The sequence below is a fragment of the Oncorhynchus masou genome, chromosome 11 (genome assembly GCF_036934945.1).
Source record: "Oncorhynchus masou masou isolate Uvic2021 chromosome 11, UVic_Omas_1.1, whole genome shotgun sequence".
Classification (NCBI taxonomy): Eukaryota; Metazoa; Chordata; class Actinopteri; order Salmoniformes; family Salmonidae; genus Oncorhynchus; species Oncorhynchus masou.
The window spans coordinates 50217441-50232160 of NC_088222.1; positions in this window are offsets into that span (position 1 = coordinate 50217441).

The window sequence follows — 14720 nt, forward strand, 5'->3', positions numbered from 1 at the left end:
ACACAAACAAACCAAACATTCCATTGCAAATTGCACAAAAAAAAAAATATATTATATATATATATTTGCAAAAATATATATACATTTATATTTCATAAAACGGCATTAGTACTTACCAGTCCAGAAATATGTTCTGTCCTTGCAGAAACAGTTTGTCAGTTCCTGTTTGAATCATAACATTCAAAGATTCCTCAAACAAAACATCTGTCTCACTTTCATTTTCTCACTTTCACTTTAGACTTTGACTTCGCTTTTCCTGATTTATTCGCCATGACATCTTCAAGGAAATCTTTGAAAATACAACTTTTCGAAATACTGCTACGCGTAACAAGCCTCACAGCAACTCCTCTGATAGTCAAGGCGAGAATGGAGTTCCTTACGCGTGCATTTACAAACAAGGAATGGTGGTCCAACCCAAAATCATTACATACTGGCGTTTACCTCAGCTCATTGGCTATCTACCCAGCTAGATTTCAAGAAGATCAGTGGTCATTGGGTAGAAATACAGTCAATCAATGAAGCTTCGCTAAAATTATTGGTGCGCAAGGAAGTAATTGCTTGTTGTCTTCAAATCGGTTCACTTCGGTCAATACTCCCCACAATGACTTTTGGCTGTGTTGCAAACATCCAGAAGAATGCACTGAAACCAACCATGACTAGATATACGACTGTTTATGGTGTGTAATTACGTCAAATGCTCCGTAAAAAATTGATAGAGATGGAATTCACGGCACAAACGGTTTACAAAATGTTTCGATTTAGGCTATGAAAATGGATTTGATCAAAGAAAACGGCACTTCATTTGATCACTGGGATCCTCAGGAAGAGAAATAAGAGCAAGATATCAGAATGTAGTCATAATTTTACCTTCAGATGTGAATGTGTAAAAACTGTCATGGCAGAAAATGTTTCTGTTTGATTACCAAAAATCTAATCTTTTGCAGGATGTAAGACACTTGCATTTTCAAAAATGTTTAATGTTACGACGTTGTATTTTTAGTTGTCACTCTGAAATTTCCCCTGATGTTGATCCATGTACAGGGATCGCAGCCATAAGAGGTTTTTAACTAGGCAAGTCAGTTAAGAACAAATTCTTATTTTCAATGACGGCCTAGGAACAGTGGGTTACCTGCCTTGTTCGGGGGCAGAACGACAGATTTTGACCTTGTCAGCCTGGGGATTCGATTCGGAAACAGAATAAAAAATGTGAAAAAGTCAAGGTGTCTGAATACTTTCCGAATGGAATGTATATCAATGAGCATTAGCACTCTAGCTAACAACTGCTGCATCCAAAATAGTTACTTTGCAAAGATCACAACCAAATATAATCTTAGCGACTGTTCAAGCAAGAATCAAAACATAATTGTAAACGTATGAGAACCCCCCAAAAAGTGATTTTGTTTTGAAGTAATAATAACTTAAATCTAGGCTATGTTGAATGGTCGCAGATGTCAATGGCTTTCTTACTGTCGCCAAGAGTCACGCGCATCTGTGCGTGATGTCAGTGTGTTGTGTACTGGAAAACGGTCTATAAGACGCCAACAGAGATTCCTTGCCACAGTGATAAAACATGCACTCTTTGTTTTGAAATTACAAAGTGGGGACTAATACTGGGGTGGCAGTGTATCCTAGTGGTTAGAGCATTGGACTAATAACCAAAAGGTTGCAAGTTCAAATCCCTGAGCTGACAAGGTACAAATATGTTGTTCTGCCCCTGAAAAGGGAAGTTATCCCACTGTTCCTAGGCCATCATTGAAAATAAGAATTTGTTCTTAACTGACTTGCCTAGTTAAATAAAGGTAATAAAAACACTGAAATACCTGACCTTTGAATGCAATTGACATATTTTCAGTTCAGTTTTATGTCGCGCATTTGGTCCATAATCTTGTTTTTAAACTGCTTTAGTTAGTATCCTTTTCACTCCCCTGCAGTCTGGAAGCTAGACATAAATAAATATAGTTATTTTTTGTCTGTTCACAGATTAATATGAGATCTCTGAATGCCACCTCACAATACCAGTGTATGCCAACTTGAGCCATGGTTCTCTTGATGGAACCTTTCCAACTCATTAAAACATATCTAGCCAATTATCGAGTAGCAGTTGTAATGCATACCATGGGAGACAGAGAGCTGGTTTCAAGCGCAGGGCGCAGCAGGTGTTTTTTTGTAAAGGACCACAGGAGGAGGCAGGTAGCTGGGTCCAGGGGCAGGCAGAAGGTCATACATAGGGGGTCCAAAAAGGCAACAGTACAGGCAGGGAAAAAGCTAATAACGTAGTCCGGGAGATCAGGCAAGAGGTCGATGACAGGAAATCCAATTGGCAAAAGTACAGGCAGGGAATAGGCAAAAAGGCGTCGTTAGTTCTGGCCATCCTCACTATGATACGGGGAAAAAACAGAGCTCCGAAGAGAAATGTGTATCAAAACAAAACACCTCACAATGATGGGGTGCAAATAGTGTGTGTAAATGACATACAGGTGTGTGAACAGGTGATCAGAATTCAGGTGAGTGGAATCTGGAGAGTGAGCTGCATTCATAGGATCTATATGTTTGAGATTGTGGGCTGGAAGCAGACGTTACAGCTGTTTAATTATGAACATTAATTTCACCACCTAATAAAGTGCTGAAGGACCAACTGAGATGCCCAGACACTTTATAATTACAAAGCAATACTCTTGCCATGTATTATACCATGTTACTACAGTGCTGGATTACTACACAGGTACAATAGCAACTTAGTGGGATGTGTTATGTAAGGGGTAATGAATGACGTGGAAGGTGTGTTCCACGACATGCTAGTAGATTGGAACTGACCTTCTACAGAGTTGCATTATTTTCCAGAGTATGCATAGAGCCCCGATTTATCCCTTTCATACCATGGCTATAATTTAACACATTTGCCGCTAGAAATGGGTTAATTTGTCAGTAGAAAGGTGTTTAACATCCACTGTAGTAGCTAGCAAGTTTACTAGATGGCTACAGTAGTTCCCATTGTAACTAAACAAACATACTTGCTAGTTTAGCTACCCATCAGTCCTAGTTTGCCATTAGGAAAATCAAATTCAACGATGCCAATAATGTTTGCAATTTGACTTTGGCTTCCAAAAGCAGCTCAAACATAGAACATGTAAGAATGAACAATAGTCATTGAATTCTACTGTGCAAGTATAGCTTGCGTTATTTATGCAATAAGGCCCGGGTGGGTGTGGTATATTGGCCATATACCACAAACCCCTGAGGTGCCTTATTGCTATTATAAATGGGTTACCAACATAATTAGAGCAGTAAAAATAACTGCTTTGTCATACCCGTTGTATACTGTCTGATATACCATGGCTGTCAGCCAATTAGCATTCAGGGCTCAAACCACCCAGTTTATAAAGGGGAATAATTGTCACATTCTGACCTTTATTTCCTTTGTTTTTGTATTTATTTAGTATGGTCAGGGTGTGAGTTGGATGGGCAGTCTGTTTGATTTTCTATGATTTGGGATTTCTATGTTTCGACCTAGTATGGTTCTCAATCAGAGGCAGGTGTCATTAGTTGTCTCTGATTGAGAATCATACTTAGGTAGCCTGGGTTGCACTGTTTTTTGTGTGTTTTTTTAACCTTTATTTTACTAGGCAAGTCAGTTAAGAACAAATTCTTAGTTTGTGGGTGATTGTCTATGTTGATGGCTTGTTTTAGCGCAGCTCGCATTAGCTTCACGGTTGTTATTTTGTTTACTGTTTTTGTATAGTGTTTCTGTGTTCAGTTCTTTCTTTAATTAAACATTCAACGTGAACACATATCACGCCGCATTTTGGTCCTCCGATCCTTCTCGCCTCTCCTCTTCAGATGAAGAGGAGGACGACCGTGACAATAATACACGCTCTAGAATGCCAATCAGAAACAGGTATTCAACAATGCCATGGTATAACCATAATTATACAACAGGTGGGTCTAATCATGGACGCTGATTGGTAAAAATCACATTCCAAATGGTGTCTAGTCCACAATTTACCACCGGCTAAAGCGATGACGTTGAAATGCCTATTTACTCTGGGTGGTTCGTGCCCTGAATGCTGATTGGCTGACAGCCGTGGCATATCACGGGCATGACAAAACATTTAATTACGTTGGTAACCAGAACCTCTTTGTGATATCTGGCCAATATTACCACGGCTAAAGGCTGTGTCCAGGCACTCCACGTTGCATCGTGCTTATGAACAGCCTTTAGAGTTGGTATATTGGCCATATACCACACCCCCTCGAGCGTTATTATTTCATTATTCAATGTTTCTTCCACTTTGGTGTAGATGGGTACACAGCTAATCATTTGATTAATGATTATTCAATTACAGCATGTGCCGTGTCTTGCGGTCTGCATGTCAGTGTATACGTTGGTGCACATAACCAGCTGACACACGTAATTGATGAGAGTTGTGCTGGTGGTGGTGAGATGCCCAGTGGTCTGTCTTAGGGAGAGAGGACTTGCTGTCAGTCTGAATAGAAGTTGCTTTGACCTCTCGTGGGACTCCCTTGAATTAGATAGGAAAAAGTAGCCTGAAATCCATCACAATCTGTCAAATTGAGTCCTTAATGCAATCCTTCCACTCCGATAGAGCGGCCCTCAGGGGTAGAGCAGGGCTGGACTTTAGCAGGGCTGAGCCTCCGCACAAAACAAGTGAGCAAATTAGCAATGAATAAATAATTTGGCGGTGCCATTTAGAGGAAGGAGAGACGGGCCAAAGATCAGAGGAATCTGTGGTGATTAGTTTCTAGAGTTTAAGATTAGTTTGTATTGCACTAAATGTGCTCATTTGCTTCACCTGTTCAAGATGTTCCATGGGCCATTTGGCCATGACCAAACTGCCAGAGTTGATATGATTTTAGCGCTCCTTCATGAAGCCAATTACTCTTCAGGACAAGTTCAATATTTGACTCCAACCACTGTTGTGTTCGAGACCACCTAAAGCGAGGCCGAGTCTAGGCCAAGACCAGATTGGGGGGGCAAGACTGAGTCAAGACCGAGACCAAAACAATGAGTCCAATTCAAGACCACAATTGTAATTTTGTCAAATCACCACCATACTAAGAGTTCAAAATGTCCAGTATTACTGTGTTCATATTTCAGAAGAAGATATGGATTCTTTAGACATTCAGAATGGTTAAAAAATCTATGCTGTGGGCAAATAGAGCCACTCTACAAATGATTACTAACCCAAACACAGTGGGGAACAATGAGGGCTTTCTAGGGCCTTCTAGGATTTATAAAATAATAATAATAATAATAATAATATTTTTAATGATATTCTGATTTAATCTTGTCAGTTTTTATTGGAAAGGAAAAGGTTAGCACTGAATTGAAAAAAACGATCCAATCAGGATATTTCGTTGGTCGTCTCTGGGGAGATAAATCTAGCTAAGTCAACCATTGGCTACGCCATCAGAAGCTAGACAGAAGGCATCTGCCATTCATCTGTATTAGGGCAAGATTTGGAGTGGCAGTGGAATCAACCAATCACATTTTGACTTGTAATGGGTGGGACCGTTATTACAAAAAACTTATGGAAACTGGTTATTGGCAGTAGTTTTCCCATGGTCTTGCTAGCTATCTTTTGTTGTAGGCTAGCAGGTGTTATTGAAGAGGATGTTGCTAATTTGTTAGCTCATCCGTTTTCAAGAATAACTTTCAACAAGACGTTAACCTTTTACTGCAGTGGGCTAAATCGGCATCACAGAGTGTTTCTTGGTAGTCTTAAATAAATCTACTAAGAAAAAATATACACCGCATACGCATGGTTATGGGCTTACAATAAAGACACCTGTACCATGTCAGATATAAAGTTGAAATGTATTACATTTGGAGTTTGCATCCCAATATTACAATTTACTTTCATCACAGTAGACTGAATTTCCATCCCTTCTTTTATAATCTTTATTCATTATGATATTATGAAAAATATGAACATTCCATCCATGAGGCCAAAGAAGGCACTTTTGGTCATTGACTGCAGGAAAGGGTTGTTTCAAATGATCATCATCTGGTGAGTGCAACTGTGTTTTTACTTAGAGCTTGCAGTTGTTAGACATCTCTTTGAAAATAACTTGTGTGTGAAACATTGTGGCTTTTAAACTTTAGGTCACCGGTTACTTTGTGTACTAAACGTGAAATGTGTTTTGCAATGGCAAGTAATGGTTTTGATTGGTATATTTTGATTGGTAAATGCTTAGCCTAATGGTTGTGTTTTTCTATTCTTATGATTGGGATCTACTGGCGTATTATGTCAGTGAATGGACTGCTTATCCTTTAAAGCAGTATCCAAATCCATTGGATGTAGTGAACACAATACAATAGCCATATCTAGGAAAACCAAAGTTCCAAAGGCTGGGCCTAATATAGTGTATAAGAGGTCATACAATACGTTTTGTAGTGATTAATATGTTGATTATGTAAATATTTTCTGGTCTGTGGTGTGTAATCAATCAATCAAATGTATTTATAAAGCCCTTCTTACATCAGCTGATATCTCAAAGTGCTGTACAGAAACCCAGCCTAAAACCCCAAACAGCAAGCAATGCAGATGTAGGAGCACGGTGGCTAGGAAAAACTCCCTAGAAAGGCCAGAACCTAGGAAGAAAGCTAGAGAGGAACCCGGCTCTGAGGGGTAGTCTGTCTTCTTCTGGCTGTGCCGGGTGGAGATTATAAGAACAGAACATGGCCAAGATTTTCAAACTTTCATAGATGACCAGCAGGGTCAGATAATAATAATCAGTGGTTGTAGAAGGTGCAGCAGCTCAGCACCTCAGGAGTAAATGTCAGTTGGCTTTTCATAGCCGATTATTCAGAGTTAGAGATAGCAGGTGCTGTAGAGAGAAAGAGTCCAAAACAGCAGGTCTGGGACATGGTAGCACGTTCAGTGAACAGGTCAGGGTTCCATAGCCACAGGCAGAACAGTTGAAACTGGAGCAGCAGCATGACCAGGCGGACTGGGGACAGCAAGGAGTCATCAGACCTGATAGTCCTGAGGCATGGTCGTAGGGCTCAGGTCCTCAAGAGAAGAGAGAGAGAATGAAAGAAAGAGAGAATTAGAGGGAGCATACTTACATGAGAAATACTCCAGATATAACAGACTGGCCCTAGCCCCCTGACACATAAACTATTGCAACATAAATACTGGAGGCTGAGACAGGAGGTGTAGGGAGACACTGTGTAATGAGGAGCAACCAGACACTGCACTTGACACATTTATGAAATTGCTTATTCCAGTTACTAATACTCATGCACCCAAAATGACTGTAAAAACTGGTAAATCCCCTTGGATTGATGAGGAATTTAAAAATTGTATGGTTGAGAGGGATGAGGCAAAAGGTATGGCAAATAAGTCTGGCAGCCCAACTGATTGGCAACGTACTGCAAATTAAGAAATCATGTGACTGAACTAAATAAAAAGAAACTATACTATGAAACAAATAAAAATTATATAATGAATGATAGTAAAAAGCTTAAGAGCACCTTAAATTACATTTTTAGGAAAAAAGTCAACTCGGCTCCATCATTCATTGAATCAGATGGCTCATTTATCACAAAACCCACTGATATTGCCAACTACTTTAATTACTTTTTCATTGGCAAGATAAACAAACTTAGGTATGACATGCCAACAACAGACACTGACACTACACATCCAAGTATGACCAAATTATGAAAGACAAGAATCGTACTTTAGAATTCCGCAAAGTCAGTGTGGAAGAGGTGATTTTCTTTTGTCCATCAACAATGACCAGTCACCGGGGTCTGACAATCTGGATGGAAAATGACTGAGGATAATAGTGGACGATATTGCCACTCCTATTTGCCACATCTTCAATTTAAGCCTTCTAGAAAGTGTGTGCCCTCAGGCCTGGAGGGAAGCTAAATTCATTCTGCTACCCAAGAACAGTAAAGCCCCTTTTACTGGCTCAAATAGCCAACCCTTAGTAAACTTCTGGAAAAAATTGTGTTTTACCAGATACAATGCTATTTCACAGTAAACAAATTGACAACAGACTTTCAGCACGCATATAGGGAAGGATACTCAACAAGCATGACACTTACACAAATTACTGGCTGAGAGAAATTGATGATAAAATGATTGTGGGGGCTGTCTTGTTAGACTTCAGTGAAGCTTTTAACATTATCGATCATAGTCTGCTGCTGGAAAAATGTATGTGTTATGGCTTTACACCCCCTGCTATAATGTGGATAAAGAGTTTCTTGTCTTTCAGAACACAGAGGGTGTTCTTAAATGGAAGCCTCTCAAACATAATCCAGGTAGAAGCAGGAATTCCCTAGGGTAGCTGTTTAGGCCCCTTGCTTTTTTCAAACTTTACTAACGACATGCCACTGGCTTTGAGTAGGGCCAGTGTGTCTATGTATGCGGATGACTCAACACTATATATGTTCAGCTACTACAGCAACTGAAATTAATGAAACACCTAACAAAGAGCTGCAGTTTGTTTCGGAATGGTTAGCAAGGAATAAGTTAGTCCTAAATATTTGCAAAACTAAAAGCAGTGTATTTAGGACTAATCATTCACTAAACCCTCAACCTCAACTACATCTTGTAATCAATAATGTGGAAATTGAGCAAGTTGCGGTGACTAAACTGCTTGGAGTAACCCTGGATTGTAAACTACCATGGTCAAAACATATTGATACAACAGTAGCTAAGATGGGGAGAAGTCTGTCCAAAATAAAGCGCTACTCTGCCTGTTTGGGAAAGGCGTGCCACTAGCAGGACACCTCGACAACATCCGGTGAAATTGCAGTGCACCAAATTCAAATGATATTACTATAAATATTAAATTTTCATAAAATCACAAGTGTAATACATCAAAGTTAATCCAGCCGCGGTGTCAGATTTCAAAAATCCTTTACGGCGAAAGCAAACCATGCGATTATCTGAGGACAGCACCCCGCATACCAACACATGAAAAACATATTTCAATCAGGCATGTGCGACACGACAGTCAGATATAGCAATATAAAAAATGCCTTACCTTGATGATCTTCTTCTGTTGGCACTCCAAAAGGTCACCGTTACATCACAAATGGTCATTTCGTTCGATAATGTTCTTCTTTATATCCATAAAAACTCAGTTTAGCTGGCGCCCTTCAGTCAATAATCCATCCAGTTTCCCTCCATCAAAATGCATACAAAATGAATCCCAAAATGTACAAATAAACGTTTCCAAACACGTCAAACAACGTTTATAATCAAACCTTAGGTATCCTATTACGCAAATAAATTATCAAATTTAAGACGGAGAATAGTATGTTCATTACCGGATATAAATAAGAAAGAAAGCACGCTCTTCCACATGCTTGGAAACACTACAGCCAAAATGGGAGCCACCTAGAAAAACTACAATTTCTGGGTAATTTTTCCAAAGAACAGCCTGAAACTCTTTCTAAAGACTGTTGACATCTAGTGGAAGCCCTGGGAACTGCAATCTGAGAGGACTTGGGCTTATAATTATAGTACTAGCCATTGAAAATAGTGGTAAGCTGAATTTTTCTTTTTTGGGATGGTTTGTCCTCGGGGTTTCACCTGCCATATCAGTTCTGTTATACTCACAGACATAGTTTTAACAGTTTTAGAAACTTTTGAGTGTTTCTGTCTAAATCTACTAATTATATGCATATCCTAGCTTCTGGGCCTGAGTAACAGGCAGTTTACTTTTGGCACTCTTTTCATCCAGATGTGAAAATACTGCCCCCTATCCCAAAGAAGTTCAACACTATCAACAAGGCAGGACCTACAGGCCCTGGTTTTTATCACACCTGGACTACTGTTCAGTCATGTGGGCAGGTGACACAAAGAGGGACTTGGTAAAATTGCAGTTGGCTCAGAACAGGCCAGCATTGCTGGCCCTTAAAAGTATACAGAGAGCTAACATTAATGACATGCATGTCAATCTCTCATGGCTCAAAGTGGAAGAGAGATTGACTTCCTAATTACTTGTTTATGTAAGAGGTGTTGACAATCTGAAGATACCGAGCTGTCTGTTTAAAATACTAGCACACAGCTCGGACACCCATGCATACCCCACAAGACATGCCACCAGAGGTCTCTTCACAGTCCCTAATTCCAGAACAGACTATGGGAGGCTCACAGTACTTCATAAAGCCATGACTACATGGAACTCTATTCCACATCAGGTAACTGATGAAAGCAGAAAAATCAGATTTAAAAAGCAGGTAAAAATTAACCTTAAGGAAAAGCGTGGACTGTGAAGAAACACAAACATAGGCACAGACACATGCATAAAAAGCACATGATAACATACGCACTATACACACACGTACACATGGATTTTCTGTTGTAGATATGTGGTAGTGGAGTATGGGCCTGAGGGCACACACTTAGTGTGTAGTGAATTCTGTAATGAATGTATTGTAATGTTTTTTAAATTTAGTACTGCCTTAATTTTGACAGACCACAGGAAGAATAGCTACTGCCATCCACCAAACCCAGATTAGTCCGTCGGACCTTCAGATGGTGAAGCGTGATTCATCACTCCAGAGAATGTTTCCACTGCTGCGGAGTACAATGGCGGCGAGCTTTACACCACTCCAGCAGACGCTTGGCATTGCGAATGGTGATCTTACGCTTGTGCTAACTGCTTCTAGAGACAGTTTGGAATTCGGTAGTGAGTGTTGCAGCCGAGGACAGAAGACCGCACTCAGCGGCCCCATTCTGTGAGCTTGTGTGTCCTACCACTTCGCGGCTGAGCCGTTGTTGCTCCTAGACATTTCCACTGTTTTCATTGTCCAGCAAGAGGACAAGTATATTAGAGTGTGTAGTTTGAGACACAAACACCTCACAAGTCCTCAACTGGCAGCTTCAATAAATAGCGAAGACGCAACTCGGAGATGCTGGTCTTCTAGGCAGAGTTCCTCTGTCCAGTGTCTGAGTTCTTTTGCCCATCTTAAACTTTTACTTTTATTGGGCAGTCTGAGATATGGGTTTTTCTTTTTTAGACTCTCTAATGTACTTGCCCTCTTGCTCATTTGTGCACCGGGGCCTCCCGCTCCTCTTTCTATTCTGATTAGAGCCAGTTTGCACTGTTCTGTGAAGGGAGTAGTACACAGCATTGTATGAGATCTTCAGTTTCTTGAACACTTCTCGTATGGAATAGCCTTAATTTCTCAGAACAAGAATAGACTGACGAGTTACAGAAGAAAGGTCTTTGTTTCTGGCCATTTTGAGCCTGTAATCGAACCCACAAATGCTGATGCTCCAGATACTCAACTTGTCACGGTATACTAGGAGTGGTGGATTGGAATCAGGCGCCGAGAGCAGGGTTCAGTATATCGTGATTTTATTCTCAGGCCAAAAAACGGTCACGCCATCATACAGGGCGCATAGAACAGACCAGCCCAAACACAGGACCAAACAGTCCGGAGAATACACACATGAAAACCACAATCCAACAGAGTAACAAAAAACAATCCCGCACAAAACAAGGGCGGGACAACCTACTACATATAGGGAAGCTAATTAAACTAAAATACACACAGGTGAAATTAACAAGACAAAACCAACAGACGAACCGCCGAGCACCGCCCGAACAGGCAGGGGAGCCAACTTCGGCGGAAGTCGTGACACAACTAGTCTAAAGAAGACCAGTTTTATTGCTTTATATTTTTTATATTCAGTTTTCAGCTGTGCTAACAATTTCAAAAGGGTTATTATATTCCATTAAAATTCAGCCATTTCCAGCTACAATATTCATTTGCAATATTAACAATGTCTACACTGTATTTCTGATCAATTTTATCAGGGGCAAAAAATGTCAAAAGTGACACCAAACTTTTAAATTGTCGAGTATATATACTGTATATGTGTATGTATGTATATATTGCAATTTGTGCTGTACTATGTATTAAACCTAGATATTGTGTGTACAGTGCATTTGGAAAGTAGTCAGACCCCTTGACTTTTTCCACATTGTTACGTTACAGCCTTATTTCTAAATTTGATTAAAATGTTTTTTTCCCCTCGTCAACCTACACACAATACCCCATAACGACGAAGCAAACCAGGTTTTTATAAACATTTGCAAATGTATAAGAAATATGAAACTGTAATATTACATTTACATAAGTTTTCAGACCCTTTACTCAGTACTTTGTTGAAGCACATTTGGTAGCGATTACAGTCTCGAGTGTTCTTGGGTATGACAATACAATCTTAACACATGTATTTGGGGAGTTTTCCCCATTCTTCTCTGCAGATCCTATCAAGCTCTGTCAGGTTGGATTTTCAGGTCTCTCCAGAGAGGTTCGATCGGGTTCAAGTCCGGTCTCTGGCTGGGCCACTCAAGGACAAAGTGAACCTTGTTGGGGAATAATCAGAATTGGTTGGTAACATAGGTAAGATGTTTTATATTCATCATATGTTTGTAAGTTACTTCTCATCAGAATGTTTTTGTATAATACTGTAGCGGGATTTGCAGTATCTGTTCTATGTCAAGACTAAGTTGCTTGGGCCGGAGAGAGGGGAGAGGTCAAGCGTGTATCTCTTGGCTCCACAATGTCTGTGTGCCAGTCAGTGTGTCTCTGTGATCTTGTCAAGATAGGATGGATTTGATATATGCTTGTTGATATGGAGGATTGGTTTATGGTTCTGAGTTTGAGAAAGGAGACAAAGCTGAACGATGAATTATGCCGATGCTGTCTTATCCTGTGTGTGTCTTTGCTATAAAGGATCTCAGTTGAAATGTGGAAGGGACTCTCAGAGAATTCATTGATAGACACTGAATTGATCTGAGAGTCACAGGGTTGTGATAGAGCTCATATAATTAAAGATGGACTTTGTGATAACTAACTCTGACTTGTGTGTGGTTTGCTCTCATGATTTGGTAAATAGAGGAAATTTTCACAACAACCTTCGCCACAGTCTGAGCGCTCTGCAGTAGATTTTCATCAAGGATCTCTCTGTACTTTGCTCTGTTCATCTTTCCCTCGATCCTGATTTGTCTCCCAGTCCCTGCCAATGAAAAACATGGACACGGAATGAGGCTGCCACCACCATGTTTTCTCCGGATGTGACTTGGCATTCAGGCTAAAGTGTTAAATCTTGTTTTTTTTCAGACCAGAGAATCGTGTTTCTCATGGTCTGAGAGTCCTTTATTTGCCAAGGGGGCAAATAAAAAAGAATCTTGATGATTCCAAACTTCTTCCATTGAAGAATGATGGAGGCCACTCTTGGGGATCGTCATTGCTGCATAATTCTTCTGGTACCCTTCACCAGATCTGTGCCTTGACACAATCCTGTCTCAGATCTCTACGGAAAATTCCTTTGACCTCATCAAATCAAATTTATTTATATAGCCCTTCGTATATCAGCTGATATCTCAAAGTGCAGTACAGAAACCCAGCCTAAAACCCCAAACAGCAAGCAATGCAGGTGTAGAAGCACGTTGGCTATGAAAAACTCCCTAGAAAGGCCAACACCTAGGAATAAACCTAGAGAGGAACCAGGCTATGTGGGGTGGCCAGTCCTCTTCTGGCTGTGCCGGGTGGAGATTATAACAGAACATGGCCAAGATGTTCAAATGTTCATAAATGACCAGCATGGTCGAATAATAATAAGGCAGAACAGTTTAAACTGGAGCAGCAGTACGGCCAGGTGGACTGGGGACAGCAAGGAGTCATCATGTCAGGTAGTCCTGGGGCATGGTCCTAGGGCTCAGGTCCTCCAAGAGACAGAAATAAAGAGAATTAGAGAGAGCATATGTGGGGTGGCCAGTCCTCTTCTGGCTGTGCCGGGTGGAGATTATAACAGAACATGGCCAAGATGTTCAAATGTTCATAAATGACCAGCATGATCGAATAATAATAAGGCAGAACAGTTGAAACTGGAGCAGCAGCACAGCCAGGTGGACTGGGGACAGCAAGGAGTCATCATGTCAGGTAGTCCTGGGGCATGGTCCTATGGCTCAGGTCCTCCGAGAGAGAGAAAGAGAGAGAGAAGGAGAGAATTAGAGAATGCACACTTAGATTCACACAGGACACCGAATTGGACAGGAGAAGTACTCCAGATATAACAAACTGACCCTAGCCCCCCGACACATAAACTACTGCAGCATAAATACTGGAGGCTGAGAAAGGAGGGGTCAGGAGACACTGTGGCCCCATCCGAGGACACCCCCGAACAGGGCCAAACAGGAAGGATATAACCCCACCCACTTTGCCAAAGCACAGCCCCCACACCACTAGAGGGATATCTTCAACCAAAAACTTACCATCCTGAGACAAGTCTGAGTATAGCCCACAAAGATCTCCGCCATGGCACAACCCAAGGGGGGTGCCAACCCAGACAGGATGACCACATCAGTGAATCAACCCACTCAGGTGACGCACCCCTCATGACTTGGCTTTTGCTCTGACATGCACTGTCAACTGTGGGACCTTATATAGACATGTGTGTGCCTTTCCAAAACATGTCCAATCCATTGAGTTTACCACAGGTTGACTCCATCAAGTTGTAGAAACATCTCAAGGATGATCAATGGAAACATGATGTAACTAAGCTCAATTTCGAGTCACATAGGAAAGGGTTTGAATACTTATGTAAATAAGGTATTTCTGTGTTTTATTTTTAATACACTTGAAAAAAATTCTATAAACCTGTTTTTGCTTTGTCATTATTGGGTATTGTGTGTAGATTTATAAGGGGAAAAAATGA